Source organism: Artemia franciscana, chromosome 2 (genome assembly GCF_032884065.1).
Source record: "Artemia franciscana chromosome 2, ASM3288406v1, whole genome shotgun sequence".
Lineage (NCBI taxonomy): Eukaryota > Metazoa > Arthropoda > Branchiopoda > Anostraca > Artemiidae > Artemia > Artemia franciscana.
The window spans coordinates 24,607,981-24,626,761 of NC_088864.1; the positions used below are offsets into that span (position 1 = coordinate 24,607,981).

Sequence of the window (18,781 nt, forward strand, 5' to 3'; positions counted from 1 at the left end):
AGTAATGATGAATGAAAATGAAGAATGAAAAAATATGGTTAGAATACTTTCGTCACTGACAATTACAACGAGCCAAAAGCAAAAGTGAAGACCAAAGAAATACCCGGTTAGAACTTAAGCGGCAGCAAGAACTAACAAAACCTGTTTTCTTATAAAGAAAACCAGAAGGGATTTCTTTTCTTAACCAATGAAAAATGCTATGCCGATTAAAATGAGCAGAAATTAATGTAAAAAAAACTATTCTATCAACAAAGTTTTTTTCAAACAAAAGTAAAGAGCTATATTAAACCAAGAATGAGCAATAATAAAGTGAAATAATTTTTTAAGCGTAGTAGAACTATAAATCACTATCAAAAAATACTGAAACCCAAAAGGAAAACCATTACAATAACTAAGTCAAACTCCAGAACGAGTAGAAACTACCATAAAGAAGAGTAGGGAAAACGCCTCCTAAAGACCACAATATAATTTGCACTGTACCAAAAGCGAACTATTTTTTAAACCTTCCTCTTTTGCAACTTTAATAAATCCAAATCTATTGAGACTTTTAGAAATGAGTAAGTCTTTTTGATGCTATGAAAAATAAAAACACACATTTAAAAATTCAAATTGTTGTCGAGAAAATGCAAATTACGCTGTGGCCCTTGGAATACACAGGAATAGTTAGCCCTACTTCTCTTGTGGTAGTTTTTTGCTCGTTTTGGAATTTGAATTAGTTATTTCTATTCACTTAGTAAATTTGATCAAAAATGGTTTTTCTACAATCAGACAATAACTATAATAATTTTTAAGACTTTACTCGTCAAAAGGCAAATAGAATAAAAAGTAACATATGATGGTCATTGCTGGTATTATGATAAAATAAAACAAAAAACAAATCAGAACCCCTACCACAAATTAAAAAGTAGAAAGTAAATCACTGTCACACCCTCTCAAATACTTTAGCTGAAAATTTCATTACGAGCTTAGCTTAGACGTAACATAGTGATAGTTATGGGAAAAAAAGATATAGATTTTGACCAAAAAAAAAAAAAATGTAATTTATTACTGATCAGGTCATTTATCTATCTTGTTTCCATTGGAAATACTTTAGATGTGAGATACATTCCAGGTGAATGATCCTGACCTCACGTGACAAAACAAAACTAAAGGATCATCATGGGACAGTTCAAATAAGATAGGAAAGTTGTTTGGGATAATTAAAGGGATGACCCAGCACGCAAAATTCAGATTTCTTGCGAGACTCTTTGATTAGTAGGGATGTTGGTGTCCTCAAGATCAGTATCTAATTGAACTGCGCTCCAACAAGTTGCTAGAAAGGATTCTTTATTTGTTCTTCTCCGGAGAAACTTAGAAAAAAAACACTGAGAGCTGTAGATTAGGACTTTAGGTATGTCTTAAATTCTACATAAAATAAATATTGTACGGCATCGTGGTATTTTAAGAAGAATGCGCATCTATAATAAGGAGCTAATAACAGAATTTAATTCTGAATTATTAATGATACTAGTTATTTTCAAAAACTAGACAAATTACCGGAATCCTCATACTATAAGTTTCAGTTAAATTGGAAAATAATTTTTCAACTAATTTTCAGCTAATATTTTTTTTTTTGGCAAAGTGCTAACGATATACACTAATATAAAGGTAAAGCCAATCACCAAGTTTCCACCCTGATGAAATGTTCAGTGCAAGTCATATACAGTTATTAACATTTTTTTCTCAGGTTTTAATGACATTTTTTAAATTTAAGGTCTACTAAATTGTGTTTTGAAATCAAGCATATTTTTGTGGTAATTAACTATAACTGTATTCTATCACTGGTACATTTATGCTTTTGGATTGTTTCCTCTTTACTTTCGTGAATTAAGAGTTGAAAGAAAACTAGATTTCCAAACCGATGAAGTATTTAACTAGTCTACTAAATTTTCTGACGGAATTAATATCTAGAAGTTAGTTAAATTTAAAGTCAATACAAGTAATGAAAATGAAACTAAAGTAGTTATTAAAATATGTACTAGATTGACACTTTTTTCATATGACATTAAAGACAAAGATTATAACTTAAGGCCAACATAATTGTTCCTTACAATTAGTCCTTACATGAAAGGGCACCCTCCTCAACACCTCGCATTTTACGCTAAAATTAGATATTTTTTTTCATCTCAATTCTTTAAAACGACTGCTGAAACACAAGGGTGGTTGAACTGGAATAACAAGCTTTATTAAGCGAGTCAGAATCTTAACTTAATGAGGGATGAATTTAGGAGGGGGCAGTCCTTGTCATACATGGAATAATTTTAGTCTGTTCGGAGTTTTCGTGTTGTTCTTTATTTTCGTTTGACAAAGAAACAAGTGTTTTCAACTGAAAGTAAGGAGCAACATTAAAACTTAAAACAAACTTAAGAATATGAAGGGGATTGCCCCCTCCTCAACACCTCGCTCTTAACGCTAACGTTATCAATTACTTTCAAAAACCTTCGTATTGTTCTAATTTTGCAACCCCTTTGTTTCAGGAGTCGTTCTTAAAGAATAGGGATAAAATTCAAACTTTAGCGCAGAAAGGGCGGTGTTGAGGAGAGGGCAACCCCTTCATATACGGAATAATTTTTGCTCGTTTTAAGTTTTAATGTTGTTCCTTACTTTCAGTTCAAAAGACTTTTGTTTAATTGAATTTTTGTTAATTTTTCAAATAATACACGGATTATAATACCCGGGTAATAAACTCCATGGAGAAAAACCAACACCATGGAAATACCCCCAGACAATTCAATCCCAGTGAAAATGTACCCGAACAATTACCCTTAACAGCTCCACGAGCAAAATTGAGATGGAAAAGAGAAAGTAAGATACAAAAAAAAAATAGTTTTTTAATTTCCCATGACAAGTATACCCCCTGAAAATTTCCCTCCTCAAGCAAAATTCCCCCGTGGAAAACCCCCAGAAGAATATTTGTCCCCCCGTGATTTCTCCCCTGTCCCCTGTGATTTGGAAACTTTCCAATCACAAATACTCTGCGTAAACAATGGTAAAATTTTATAATTTAAAGTCATTTCCCCTGGGACTATGTGTTGGTCATGTTGTATCCTAAGGCATAGCTATTGAGCCTCTCAACAATGATGAAATAATTATTATCTTGAAGTTACAATTAGACGATTTTGAGAAAAAAGGGGCGGGGGAGGGGCCTAGTTACCCTCCAATCTGTTCTGTCACTGAAAAAAGGCACAAGATCTTTTTGTTTAAATTAACTCTCTCCTTATATTGTAGGATCGCAAGGTCGGTACAATCACCCCCCGAAAAAAAAAACACGAAAAAACAAATAAATACATATTCGTGATCCTTCTTCCGGTCAAAAATAGAAATCCACATTTTTGCAGACAGGAGATTAAAACCTTTGAAATAAGGATCTCTAATGGGATTACTCTTATGGTCTGATTTTCATCAAGATTCTTTGGCTTTTAGGTGGTGTATTCCCCCGTTTGAAGAATCAGGCCGATTTTCTCAGGCTCGAAGCCTTTTATCTATAATACTAAACTTAATGAAACTTAAATATTTGGAGTATTTGGAGTAGATGGCATAATATCTTGTAGTTTTATGGTTTAGTATACTTCTCTACCTTCATATGGATAAACCTGTTATTTTCATCAATACTCTCTTTTTTAATAGCAAATTTCGGGCTACTGCAAATGCAAAGAAACCTACCACTCTGTCAATCCTGACTGTTTAAATCAAATTTCTTCTGCTGCACAGTAATGGTTTGAGAAAAAAAGAAATCACGCAATGTATTTTATTTTAGAAAAAATTATGATTATCGAAAACAAATTATCATTCTTGCAATATTTATATGCGTATACCTTTTTTTTATTTAGAACTTTTGGGGGTGTTTCCCCACTTTTGAAAAAATGTGACCACATTTTTTTTAGGGTAACTTCAAGCTTAATAGATTTTACAATTAGAATCAAAGCAGTTCTCGGCTACGAACTGTAAGTGAGGAGCAACTAGAGCTAATAGTAACTGAAACTCTAGGAAAGTGAATTTCGTTAACAATTATTCAATCAGTTCATGATAACGAACTCTAAGTAAGGAGTGACGCGGCTCAATAGTAACTAGAACTCTAAAAAACGGAATTTTGATTCCGATTGACATATCAAAGGAATTTGCTTATTATACTGATATGCGAATATATAATATTCATACAGTTTAGGTGGTTGAATTTTTCGGGGGAAATTTCGTGTCGGGGGAATTTGCCAGAATTCTGAAACAATTTTTTTTTCTTACTTTCTCTTTGTCGACTCAATTTTACGGTTGGAGATGTTAAGGGTAATTATCCATAGTAAATTTTCTCAGGATTGAGTTGTCTACATTATCCTTCCTTGGGAGGGGGAGCATTTGTCCGTGAAGGCATAACTGGAATTCCGGGTATTATTTAAGAAACGTTCAAAAATTAAATAAAAATAGCAAGTTCTTTTCATCTAAAATAAGAAGCAACATCAAAACTTAAAATGAACCAAAATTATGATCTATATGAGGGGGCTTTCCTCTTCCTCAATGCTTTGCTCTTTACTTTAAAGTATAAATTTTGCCCAGATTCTTTAAGAAAGGCTCCTGATACACAAAGATCGTTTAATTAGAACAGTAACAAGATTTATTTTTTTTAATACTAAAAAAATTATTGTGAAGAACGAGGCACTGAGAAGGGGATAAATTCCCTCATATATGTACAAATTTCTGTTCGTTGTAGGTTTTAATGTCACTCTTTACTTTCAGATGAAAAACTTTTTTATTTAATATATTAAAAGGATTGACTATTTCTGCTATTTACGGAAATGCAAACTTAATTAAGTTTACAACTATTCAGCAAAAGCTACGAGCCTGAGAAAAGTCGCCTGATTTTTGGAGAAAGACGAGAAACATCCATTGACTATTCTCTATAATGGTCTTTGGAAAATTCCACACCACTAAGTTTAGTTTTAGCAAGGAATTTTGATGAAAACCATATCATTAGTAGTGGGGGCTTTCAAGCTTCGACAAGAGCCCTATTCCTTCGAGTCCCGATCTGGACACTTTTCTGAACTTTTTCAAGGTGCAGGTGTATGTTAAGTCACAGGGAATGTTTTCTAAAAGACGCAAGTGTCTGTTACGTCATAGGGAATGTTTTCTAAGCGATGCAGATGCCTGCTACGTAATAGGCTTTGCTTGTTGCATGATAGTTTCGTTTTAAAAACCTATGAGACCCGCCACATCAAGATTTCCTGCATTGTTATCATTAAGAACCTACAAGGGCCAGTGAAAAACCTACAGGGGATGCTATTCAATATGCAAACGCTACCTAATAGTTTCATTGATTCTTTAAGTAACCTTCAGGGTCCGCTAGTGGGGGACCTTAAAGACGCCTGGTCCTAGCGAGCAATTCTACCAGGCCCATAAGCATCCAATTCCAACGGGGGCCCCTTGAAATCAATTACAATGATCCCCTAGCAACCGATTTCATTGGGGACCCCTTACCTAGCTAATGAGGGCCCTAGTAACAATTTCAATGGGGCCCTAGCATCTGATTTCATCGGGATCCTAACCTAGCCACTGGGGGCCCTAGCATCCAATTCCATCCGGGCCCCCCTTGCATCCAATTTCAATGGGACCCTAACCCAGTCACTGGGGGTCCAAACATCCAATTCCATCGAGGCCTCTAGTGAGCAATTCCAGGAGAGTCTCCTAGAAACCAATTGCAATGGGACCCCTAGCATCCAATTTCACTGGGGGGCCCTAGTATACAATTCCAACGAGGGCCATAGTATCCAATCTCATCAGGCCCCTTATCTAACGAAACCACCGAGTCACCTCCCAACATTCAATTTTACCAGGCCCCTAACCTAATTATAAGGGGCTCTAGCAACCAATTCCAATCGGACCCTAGTATCCAGTTCCATTGGGTCCGTAGTATCCAATTTCATCAGCCTCCTGACAACCTGACAACCGGGAACCGAGCATCCAATTTCACTGGGGATACCTTGGCATCCAATTCCGTCAGGGCCAGAACATCCAATTCCCTCAGAAGCCACCCTAGCAACCAATTTATCCAGACAAGATGTTTTTCAAGAAGTTTCAAGATTTCTTTGGTTGTTGTGTAACAGGGAAATTTTTACTTAGTTTAAGGATACCGCATTCTAACATGACTTTTTTCAGGCCCAGAGGTGAATCCTTAGTTGTAACAGTGGAGGGCACCCACGTAGGTGTTACGTATGACTTTGCAGACTTGAGTCTTACGTAATATTTTAAAAGTTTTTTTATTTTAATGGGTCTTCTTAGGGAAACTTTATTTCTAACATTTCATGTCCACATTGGGATTCAAAAGGGGTTTCTCCTAAATGCCGTTGTGTCTCGGACATCTGAACCAACAAACCATACTCTCTTTATTATTCAGGGAATACTTTTTATTGGGAAAGTTTCAAAAAATCTATGGTTCGCGTGTTTCCTAACCATTATCTATGAGTCGTGTGACTATCTAGCAAAGCTATTGATTTTTGCTTTATTAGATGCATCTGCCTGTTATATTACATTAGTGCTCTAAAGTGACCTAGACTGATTGAGTTACATAACTGATGTTACATAGCCTTGACTTTAGATATTTCATTATATAAATGATTACGTATGGAAGTTGTATCCTAAAACAAGAAATCTAAAGAATGAAGACTTTTTATTGTACATACGAGTCTTATTAAAAAAAGACATTATAAAATTATAAAATCGTTGAAAAAGCGGTTAAGGCATAACAAAAAAGAAAAAACAAAACATGAAAAACCTGACAAAGGATAAAATATAAGTAAAGAGAACCACGAATTAAAGAAATTTGGGGGTCTTGGCAACCAATTCCAGAAGAAATGAGACTGATATCTGAGGCAAATTTAAGTCCCATTAAGTGCTATTTCTGAGAGATTCTAATAGAGATCAACGTTTCTTTGAGCAAAGACTATGCATATTCACGCTAGAGTGACTATATTTGGCTGGCTGATCCCCTAGAAAGCAATTTCAGGGAGGAGGGGTGCTTGTAATTAGAGACAAATTTAATACATTTTAAGAGCTATTTCTGAGAGCTTTCAATAAAATACCGCGTTTCTTTGAGCCAAGAATATGAATAATCACATCACCGTGAAAATATGTGGCTAGTCCATACTAGCAAGCAATTCAAGAAAGGCTGGGTTGTTGTTAGGGATACATTTTAGCAATATCAAGAGCTATTTCTGAGAGGTCTTAATGAAAATCCCTCCTTTCTTTTGACTGAGTGTTAGTTTCAGTCCCTTCCAGCGCCAAAACATTCTTTTAACACCACCCACCTTAACTTAAATTGTAAAACATGTTAGTCCAACCAGTTCATGCCACCTTGGTAATATGTGGCTGATCAGTGGCACCCCTATTATACATATTACCATTTCTAAGACATTTTTACCAGAAATTTACGTGATAAAATATGATTTAAATCCGATGATCCATGTTTTGAAAATCACCCCCAAGGTGATATACCATTTGATGGTGATACACAACGTGATACGTGATACAATGTCACAATGTTACTGGCCTCCTGGTGCTCTCCGACACCCTAATCATTATTCCTAAGACATTTTCTATTCAAAAATCATGCTTTAAATCCATTTGTTAAAGTTTTTGCACCCTCTAACGATAAACCATGTCCACTCACACCAGTATGCGACACCACTACTAGCCCTCTGACACCCACTCATCATCCGTAAAACGTTTTCTAGGTATTTTATTTTTAAAAATCATGCTTTAAAATCAATTGGTTCATTTTTTCATAACCCAACCCTCCTCGGTGCACCATGCCGTTTCACGCAACTGTGCCACACTACTACTTGACCCTAGCACCCTTTATTATCCCTAAGACATTTTCCGGATACTTTATTGTTAAAAAATTATGAATTAAAATCCATTTGTTCATTTTTTCGCAAGCCAATCCTCCGTGACACACAATCTCAATTCACACCACCGTGCCAGACTATAACTTGCCCCTCTTACACCCTCTAGCATCCCTAATCGTTCTCAAGACTTTTGTTTTTTCAGATATTTGCTTGTTAAATCTTATGCATTAAATTCATTTTTCATATTTTTGTAAGCCGGCTCTCCGTGATACTTCAGGTTACAATACCACGCCACACTACGACTGGCCTTTTGGCTGCCCCTAGCGTCCATCATCATTTCTGAGACATTTTCTAGATATTTTCTTTTTAAAAATCATGCTTTAAAATCGATTGGTTCATTTTTTCACAGCCCAACCCTCCGTGGTACACCGTGTCATTTCACGCAACTGTGCCACACTACTACTTGCCCTCTAACACTCCTTATTATCCCTAAGACATTTTCCAGATATTTTATTGTTAAAAAATATGATTAAAATCCATTAGTTCATGTTTTTGCAAGCCAATCCTCTGTGACACACCATCTCAATTCACACCACCGTGCCAGACTATGACTTGCCCCTCTGACACCCTCTAGCATCCCTGATCGTTCTCAAGACTTTTGTTTTTTAGATATTTGCTTGTTAAATCTTATGCATTATATTTATTTCTTCATATGTTTGCAAGCCGGCTCTCTGTGATACATCAGGGTAATTTACAACACCACGCCACACTATGACTGGCCTTTTGGCAGCCCCTAGCATCCATCATCATTTCTAAGACATTTTTCAGATATTTTCTTGTTAAAAATAATGCAATAATTCCATTGGATCATATTTTGCAAACCAACCTTTCAAAATAAATAATGTCAATTCACACCACCGTGCCTCACTATGACTAGCCCTCTGGCACACTAAGGCATCACTTATCATTCCTAAGACATTTTTAGATATTTTTGAATAAAGTGATAGCCCATTGTATTTGCCGGGCTTTTGGCCCCCTGCAGCTTACGATGGTACCGATTTTAATTCTGCTGTTTCCAATCCTGGTTCCATTTCCAGTCCCAGTTCCAGCGATTCCAATTCTGGTTCCATTTCCACCCCTTTAGTCCCCTCCAAAATTCCACTGGTCTGATTCCAATAGTTTTCGGGCATTATCTAAATCCTACAGGTTATTATCAAAATCTAGATTGGTTCTAGTAAAATCTTGTTTCATATTATCAAATATCTTACACTACACTATCAAAATCTCTCCTGATATAAAATAATCTTCAATTGCATTATCAAAACCACATATGATACTATCAGAATCATACAAGTTACTACCAAAATCTTATATGGTATTATCATAATTTCAAAAGTTATGAACGAAAAATCTTCAGGAACAACCAAACATGACTGCTATTACCAAAATCTAATACGATGCTATAAGAATCATGTTACCTATTAATGAAACTTAGTTTTGTGCTATCAAAATTTTGGCTGCTATTATCATGATTTAAAAATTATTGTTAAGTATTATCAAAACCGAACATGATATTATAAGTGTTTTGCCAAGTATTACCAAAAACTTGTATTATATTATCAAAATCCTGTTTTATATTATGAAACGTCTTGCACTGCATTATCCAAATCTCGACTAAATACAATGAAAATCCTTTGTGTTAATATGAAGACCACAGATGATACTGCCAGAATCATGCAAGCTATTAGCAAAACCTTACATGGTATTATCGTAATCTCATAAGTTTTTAACTAAATATCTTCAGTAACAATCAAAACGTGTCTAAGTTATCATCTAAATCTAGATGGCTTCTAGCAAAATCATGTCTGTTATTATCAAAATATTATCAGGCATTACCAAAATCCTCTGTGATATCATCAAAAAACGTAGAAAAATGAAACCGTATATCCTAATATGAGGATAATCCAAATATTGCCAAGTATCATCAAAGTAATGTGTGGTACTATAAACATCTTGTATGATATTATCAATTGTGTTGCACTACATTATCAAAATATTGATGGATATAAGGAAAATTGTCCATGGTATTTTCAGAACCTTACACAATATTATCAAAATATTGCAAGTTATTAACAATATCTTGCATGGTACTATTAAAAACAAAATGATAATAACAAAATAATTACCACTACAGTCAAAACATGCCTGCCATTACCAAATCAAGTATTGTGCTGTCAAAATTGTGTTATCAATTAACAAAGTTAAACATAGTGGTATGAAAATTATGTCTGCTATTATCAAAATTTTGTGAAACCTTATCAAAGTCTTGCATGATATTACAAAATCTTGCCTTGAAATTTCAAAGTCTTGTGAGATACAATGACAATCCTTTCGTTTAATACTTAAATCCTGCAAGTTATTATCAAAATCAAGAATGATACTAGCAAAATGATGTCTTATACTATGAAAATATGAGCCAGCATTACCAAATCTTGTGTGTAATGATAAAAAAAGCCTGAAATTATCAAATATATTTTGCTACATTTATCAAAATCCTAGGTGGTTTATTGAGAATCCTCTAAGATATTATCAAAACTTCACATATTATTATCTAAACTTACGAGTCATTAGCAAAAAACTGCACGGTATTATGAAAATTCTACCAGATATTAACAAAAATATTTTTCTCGTAATAACAAAACGTGTCTGATATCGTCAGATCTGACATGATGAAATGATTGTGTCTGCTTTTACTAAGTTTAGCGTAGTGCGGTCTAATCGTGTCTGTCATTATCATTATTATCAAGATCTTACCATGTATTACCAAGCTCATGTATGAGACTATAAAGATCATCAAAATCTTGTTAAATATTATAAAATTTTTCAATGATATTACCGAAGTCTAGCAGGATATTACCAAATTGTATATAAATATTTTAAAATCTTGATTTCCATTTTCAAAGTCTTGTGACATACTATGACAATCCTTTCCGGGATTACCAAAATCTTTCAAGTTATCATCAAAATCTAGAATGATGCTGTATGTACTATTAAAAATTACCATGCATTACCATAATATTCTGTGATGTTATCAAAATTATACCTGATATGATCAAATATCATGTGCTACGTTATCAAAATCCCTTATTATATAATGAAAATATTCTATATTATCAAAACTTGACATAGTATTATCTAGATCTCGCAAGTTATTAACAAAATCATGCATTCAATTACGAAAGTTCTACCTAATATTAACAAAAATAATTCTTCTGTTAATATCAAAGGTGACTAATATCGTCATATCTGACAGGATGTCATCTAAATCATGTCTTTTATTACCAAATTTAACATAGCACATTGAAATCGTGCCTCTCATTATCAAGGTTATAAAAATCTTGCCAAGTATTACCAGACTCTTGTATGATACTATCAGAATCTTGCCTGATATTATGAAACATCTCCCACTGCATTATCAAAATCTCAACTGGTTTAATGAAAATCCTGTATGACATTATCAAAACCATTAATGCTGAAAAAAACCATGCAATTTATTAGTGAAATAATTTAATCTTGCAATTTTGCAAGTTATTTGCGAAATATTTTCAGCTATAATCAAAACGTGATTGCTATTACCCAAATTGATATTACCTATATTACCAAATATGATGCTATCAAAATCATGTTACCTATTAACGACACTTAACATAGTGCTATCACAACCATGTCTGATATTTTCAGTATCTATTATTATACTAGCTGTTGGGGGGGCGCTTCGTGCCCCCTCCCAAGCCCCCCCGCGCGCTTAACTCGTTACGCGCCACATAAGCTACGCGCCATTGTAGTTGTGTCCCTGTGTCCCACCTGTGAATATAGATAAAAGAGAAATGATTTCTCTTTTTGTTATAGATATATATTTTTTTAACTACGTAAAACTTGTGAATATACAACATTCTTCGATGTCGCACTGTCTGTGCATATAAATAGATTGTCAGGTTTACAAACAGGCTAAATTGGCTACTTAGGTGTACTTTTGCAGTATTAGCAGAGTTTCTAATAAGTTTTCTTCTTCATTTAAACTCTCAAAAGTGTTCTCTATAGGGTGTTGGCTTGTGAGAGGTTTCAAACAGGATAAATTGGCTACTTAGGTCTACTTTTGCAGTATTAGCAGAGTTTCTAATAAGTTTTCTTCTTCATTTAAACTCTCAAAAGTGTTCTCTATAGGGTGTTGGCTTGTGAGAGGCTTCAAACAGGATAAATTGGCTACTAAAAGAAAATTTCTCCGACGTTGTTATCGACACAATGCATTATCGTATCATAAATGTCTTTTTGTTCCGACATTAACTTGGAAATGTTATTTTGTACATACGACAATAGATCATTCGTACTGTAACTTTGCTCACGATCCAATTCTACACATGTCGAAACAGCAGCGATACGGTTAGGTGAAGGCATTCCCAAATCCTGAAGAGGTTTGTTTGCCATACGTACGCACAAATCTTCTATAATAACTAAAGTGTAGTTATAAATTTCTGATGTAAAATCAAAAGTCATATCTGACGTCTCTAACTGTTTTCGATGGAGAATATCTTCGGACATTTTTGACTTATATTTTTCCCATAACTCTGTAGGAGCTGATGGAGAGCAAGTTGTTAGTATGATGCCAAACAATGCGCGAATTTGACTTGGAGTTGACGTTTCGCATGCGTCATTGATGCAGTTATCCCAGTGTTGGTCATTCTCCAATAAATTCAGAGCTTGGCATGCACTACGGTAAGTGTCATGTATAGTACCGTTTACAGTTCTCAAATACTCAAAGGATGTCGGACCGGGTACATTCACCAAAAGCAGGCGTAGAAAGAAGCATTCATGTTGATTGGGGTGAACAGTGTAGAGTCTTCCTATCGTGGTATCTTTGAAGATGGTAGGTTGGCCGTCGACTGATTTACCCTGTTTTCGACGTTCAAATACTTTATTTTTAGTATTCCACGTGTAATACGAAGGCACTTCAGTATACAGCAGTTTTTTTGCAAAAGAATCATTTTTGCAAAGCGAAAAGAAAGCGGTTAACTTTGTATCCGGTGGATTCAGGGCTCTTTGTTGCACGTTGGTTTCCGAGAAATAAACACGTTGACCATTCTGTAAATGTACCGCTAAGTGAACAACAGCTGGACTACGTTCATGTATCGGAAATGAAAGAATTCGCCAAACAGTTTCATTACTGCTTACGTATCTTCCAGCCTGATATTGTACGATTTCGTCGATATCTTTGATTTCGGGCTGCAATCCAAAAACTGCCATGTCACTGCCTTTGTTGACGTATTTACATATGTATTTGATTGCCTTTACGGAGTTACAGTATTCAACGTTTATGTGTGCATTAAATGTTTTTGATAATAACGGGGAATATGGAACAACCCACTGGTTATCTACTTCGATGGTGGTACCGTTACGCTTCTTTATTATTGCTGTTTTACCGCCATCTTCAGTATATCTTCTATATTGTGGGTAACCATCATTGCCAGTAATTGTGTTTGATACTAAAAGTCGAGGATATTGCTTTGTGCACCTTCCTTTGGCCATGCATGGTGAATTTTCGATCAGTGCACCGCAAGGTCCATGTATCATATTTTTTACAATAATATCATGTAACCCCTTATCGACATTTTCATCAGGTATTTCAGCGGAAATCACATCATCAATTTCGTTCGAAGTAATTTTTTATGTAGCCAGATTAGTATATGTGCGTGTGGCAAACCTCGTTTTTGCCATTCCACTGAGTACATCCAGCATCGCACTGACCCAAACACTTCAAGTTTTACTATGTAGTTTATCAGTGATTTCAACTTTTGCCGGAAGACACGGGCCGTAATGTCATGTCTATGAACCGCCGATTGTCCTTGAAGTAAAAGCTGCTGTATCTCGTCCCAAGATTGATTACATGTAAATGTAATAAATAAATCTGGACGACCATAGAGACGAACATACGCAATAGCATCTTGAGCATATTCATGCATATGACGGGGACTGCCAGCATATGACGAAGGTAAAATTGTTAATCTTCCCACTTTTGTGGTATTACCGTCATTTACAACTGCATCTTGCAAATGAATGTATTGTTCAGAGCGGAGCTTGGTCTGATTCAGGCGGATATATAGCAAACGTTCTGATTCAATTTTAGCATACATATCAACGACGTATTCATGAAACAATTCACGGCATTTTAAAATATAATTTTCTTCATCCTGCCGAATCATTAGTCTATAGGAATAATAATGCATTGCACTGCTTTTCTAATTCATTTCTTTGTTAGTGGCTGGATTCATCAATTTAATATTAAAGTGATAGCCGTCGGCTCCATCCCAAAAAATGATAGGATATTGTAGGGCATCGTAGCATCGATGAGTTTCAGCAATTCTTAACAACTGAGCGTTTCGCTTATGAAGAATAATATCTCGAGGTAAAAACTGATCACCGACCATAACGATTGCCACTTCGTCGATAGTTGGAGCATTGTATCTACGCACATGTTGGCCAGGAGGCGTTTTGTCAGCGGCAATAACAATTTTATGCGTATCAGTAGGCATCAAATCGATGGCTGTTTTGAACAGACGCACTAAATTATTATTTTCGTGGAAAAGATGTTGCAATTGGGAAACGATTGTCCTTTCAACTTTGGGAGAAATTTCGCAACGTGCATTCAATTCAGAATTTCTATCACTGATGAAGTACAATTGTAAAAATTTATGATTCTCGCCTGAGAATGGTAGAAGGGACCCTGCTCTATGATAAATTTGCCCTTTTACTTTGAAAGTAGACATAAATTGATCTGGATTTTCGATTTGGGCTCCAAACGACGTCATTTGGAAACATGAGTTATATTTTCTGATTTTTGACAAAAAACGCTTAGATTCTGACGTAGTTCCAGTAAGGAAAGTGTTCAATGGCTCTGGTGGTGCAGCCAATAGAGGAATTTTAACTTTTCTTGAGGCGCAACACATTCCCATTGTTTCACCATTGAATTTCAAGGCCTTGCAATAGGGACAAATTTTAGACATAGTCCCGATTTGAACACATCTACTCAAGCTATAATCATCGACTGGGCTGTACCTGAATGCCAGGCGATAACTTTCAGGTTGCTCTGATTCCTCGGCACGCTTTCTTTTCTTACTTTCTCTATCAGCAGCAAGCCAGATTTCTTGCTGTTCTTGTGATTCCTCGGCACGCCTTCTTTTTTCACTTTCTCTTTTAGCAGCAAGTCTGGTTTCATGTTGCTCTGGTAGTTCCTCGGCATGCCTTCTGTTTTCACTTTCTCTTTTAGCAGCAAGTCTAGTTTCGCGTTGCTCTGGTAGTTCCTCGGCACGCTTCCTGTTCTTTTTTTTTCTCTATCAGCCTCAAGCCTGTTTCCTTGCTGTTCTTGTGATTCCTCGGTACGCTTTCTTTTCTTATTTTCTCTATCAGCCGCAAGCCTAATTTCACACTGTTGTTGTGGTTCCTCGTCACGCTTTCTTTTCTTACTTTCTCTATCAGCCGCAAGCCTGTTTTCTTGCTGTTCTTGAGATTCCTCGGCACGCTTTCTTTTCTTACTTTCTCTATCAGCCGCAAGTTTTTTGGCATAGACTCTTTGAGCAGCTCTTTGAGCACTTTCAACATAATTATTCCAAGTAGACATCTTCTAATTTTTACTAATTCGTGACGAGTTGAAGTCACGCGTTGAATAGCAGGAACCTAACAAAAAACAAAACTAATTCTAAAATATTCAGGTAATTTTCTATTTTGAAATAAAAACTAAAAATTATTGCTCAGACAACATAAATGTTTTTGATGTTTACATAATAGCTTTATTGGTTCTGGACTGAAAACTATATGTATATATATATATATATATATATATATATATATATATATATATATATATATATATATATATATATATATATATATATATATATATATATATATATATATATATACTAGCTGTTGGGGTGGCGCTTCGCGCCACCCCAACACCTAGTTGGTGGGGCGCTTCGCCCCCCCCCAAGCCCCCCCGCGCGCGTAAGTCGTTACGCGCCATATTAGTTACGCGCCATTGTAGTTGTGTCCCTGTGTCCCACCTGTGAATAGAGATAGATATAAATAAATGTTTTTAACTACGTAAAACATGCGAATATACAACATTCTTCGCTGTCCCATTGTCTGTGCATATAAATAGATTGTCAGGTTTACTGACTCTTGAACATGCAACATTTAATTGTCCATGGGAAAAACAATCCGTATTCAGATCTATACCTCATTATTCTAATGATGTGTCCCTGTGTCCCGGTCCTCATTTATATTCCCTGTCTCCCGGTCGTCATTTGTGTCCCGGTGTCCCAGTTTGTAATTTCTCTTTGAGTGTCCCGGTCGTCATTTATATTCCCTGTGTCCCTGTGTCCCGGTCGTCATTTGTGTCCCGGTGTCCCGGTCTGTAATTTCTATTCGAACAATCCCTGTGTCCCGGTCGTCATTTATATATCCCGCCTGCGCCCCCGGCGTCCCCGTTGTAGTTGTGTCCCTGTGTCCCGGTCGTCATTTATATTCCCTGTGTCCCGGTCGTGATTTGTGTCCGGGTGTCCCAGTCTGTAATTTCTCTTTGAGGTTCCCGGTCGTCACTTATATTCCCTCTGTCTCGGTCGTCATTTGTGTCCCGGTCTGTAATTTCTCTTTGAGTGTTTTTTCTTTTTAGTTTTTTTTTAGTTTTTTACCTTTTTTCTTTTTTCAGTTTTCTTTTTCTTCTTTATTTTTCAGCGTCACTATGAAGTACATATCGACGAACCTTTGTTTTTTTAACTTAAATCTGGTAGGCATTGATGACCTTATCCAAGTCAAAATCCCAAACCCAATCATCATCGCTATCATTTTCAGTTTTGATATGTTTTGACTCTGGCTGTCCAGGTGGATTTTCATCTAACTGCGCGGTTTTGCGTTCAAATACCGTTAATGACGTCACCGTCAAAGCAAAACTGACGACAACTAATTTCATGACGTCAGTCAACACAGAAACATGACGTCACCTGATCCACAGACAGACAGACAGACAACTTATTTTTATATATATAGATATATATATCTATATATCATATATATAGATAGATAGATATCTTTATATGTATATTATATATATATATATATATATACTAGCTGTTGGGGTGGCGCTTCGCGCCACCCCAACACCTAGTTGGTGGGGGCGCTTCGCGCCCCCCCCAAGCCCCCCCGCGCGCGTAAGTCGTTACGCGCCATAATAGTTACGCGCCATGACCATTCCCTGTCCCGGTGTCCCGGTCGTCATTTACATCCCCCTGTTTCCCCCGGTGTCCCCGTTGTAGTTGTGTCCCTGTGTCCCGGTCGTCATTTATATTCCCTGTGTCCCGGGTCCCGGTCGTCATTTGTATCCCGGTGTCCCGGTCTGTATATACATTCGTTTTTTAGTTTTGTTTTTCTCCTTTATTTTTTTCCTTTTTTTTTCTTTTTTAGCTTATTTAGATTTTTAGATTTTTTAGTTTTTTTATTAGTTTTTAGTTTTTTTTTCTTTTTAGTTTTTTTGTCCCGGTCGTCATTTATATCCCCCTGTTTCCCCCGGTGTCCCCGTTGTAGTTGTGTCCCTGTGTCCCGGTCGTCATTTATATTCCCTGTGTCCCGGTCGTCATTTGTATCCCGGTGTACCGGAGTTGTGTCCCTGTGTCCCGGTCGTCATTTATATTCCCTGTGTCCCGGGTCCCGGTCGTCATTTGTATCCCGGTGTCCCGGTCTGTATATACATTCGTTTTTTAGTTTTGTTTTTCTCCTTTATTTTTTTCCTTTTTTTTTCTTTTTTAGCTTATTTAGATTTTTAGATTTTTTAGTTTTTTTATTAGTTTTTAGTTTTTTTTTCTTTTTAGTTTTTTTGTCCCGGTCGTCATTTATATCCCCCTGTTTCCCCCGGGTCGTCATTTATACTCCCTGTGTCCCGGTGCTTTGTTGATTGCTAATCGAACATTCCTTTTGTCCTGGTCGCTTTCTCTTTGAGTGTCGTCATTTATTTTTTTCTTTTTTAGTTCTTTTAGTTTTTACCTTTTTTAGTTTTTTTTAGTTTTTAGTTTTTTTAGTTTTTTACCTTTTTTTAGTTTTTTTAGTTTTTTTTAGTTTTTTAGCTTTTTTATTTTTTTTATTAGTTTTTAGTTTTTTTGTAGTTTTTGCCTTTTTTTTAGTTTTTTTAGTTTTTTAGCTTTTTTATTAGTTTTTAGTTTTTTTTGTAGTTTTTGCCTTTTTTTAGTTTTTTTAGTTTTTTAGCTTTTTTATTTTTTTTATTAGTTTTTAGTTTTTTTTGTAGTTTTTGCCTTTTTTTTCTCTTTGAGTGTCGTCATTTATTAGTTTTTTCCTTTTTTTTTTTAGTTTTTTATTGGTTTTTACCTTTATTTTAGCTTATTTTTCAGTTTTTTCCTTTTTTTTAGTTTTTTTTATTTTTTATTTTTTTTAGTTTTTTACCTTTTTTTAGTTTTTTTAGTTTTTTAGCTTTTTTACTTTTTTTATTAGTTTTTAGTTTTTTTTGTAGTTTTTGCCTTTTTTTAGTTTTTTCAGTTTTTTTTTTAGTTTTTTATTGGTTTTTACCTTTATAGTTTTTTTAGTTTTTTAGCTTTTTTATTTTTTTTATTAGTTTTTAGTTTTTTTTGTAGTTTTTGCCTTTTTTTAGTTTTTTCAGTTTTGACGTCACCTGATCCAGTTTTTTCAGGTGACGTCACCTGACACATCCATCCATCCATCCACAGACAACTTATTTTTATATATATAGATATATATATATATATATATATATATATATATATATATATATATATATATATATATATATATATATATATATAAATAAGTTGTGTGTCTGTTGCCATTGTAGG

General features: G+C 35.2%; 1 protein-coding gene across 1 annotated transcript in view; it reads left to right on the plus strand.

The window, feature by feature from the left end:
* Positions 1-1,253: 1,253 nt before the first annotated feature.
* Positions 1,254-18,781, plus strand: part of LOC136039212 (soluble guanylate cyclase 88E-like) — a 244,514-nt gene continuing 226,986 nt past the window's right edge. The window contains exon 1 of the mRNA XM_065722741.1: positions 1,254-1,390. The gene's annotated coding sequence lies outside the window, so the exon portion shown is untranslated. The remainder of the gene's footprint in view (positions 1,391-18,781) is intronic.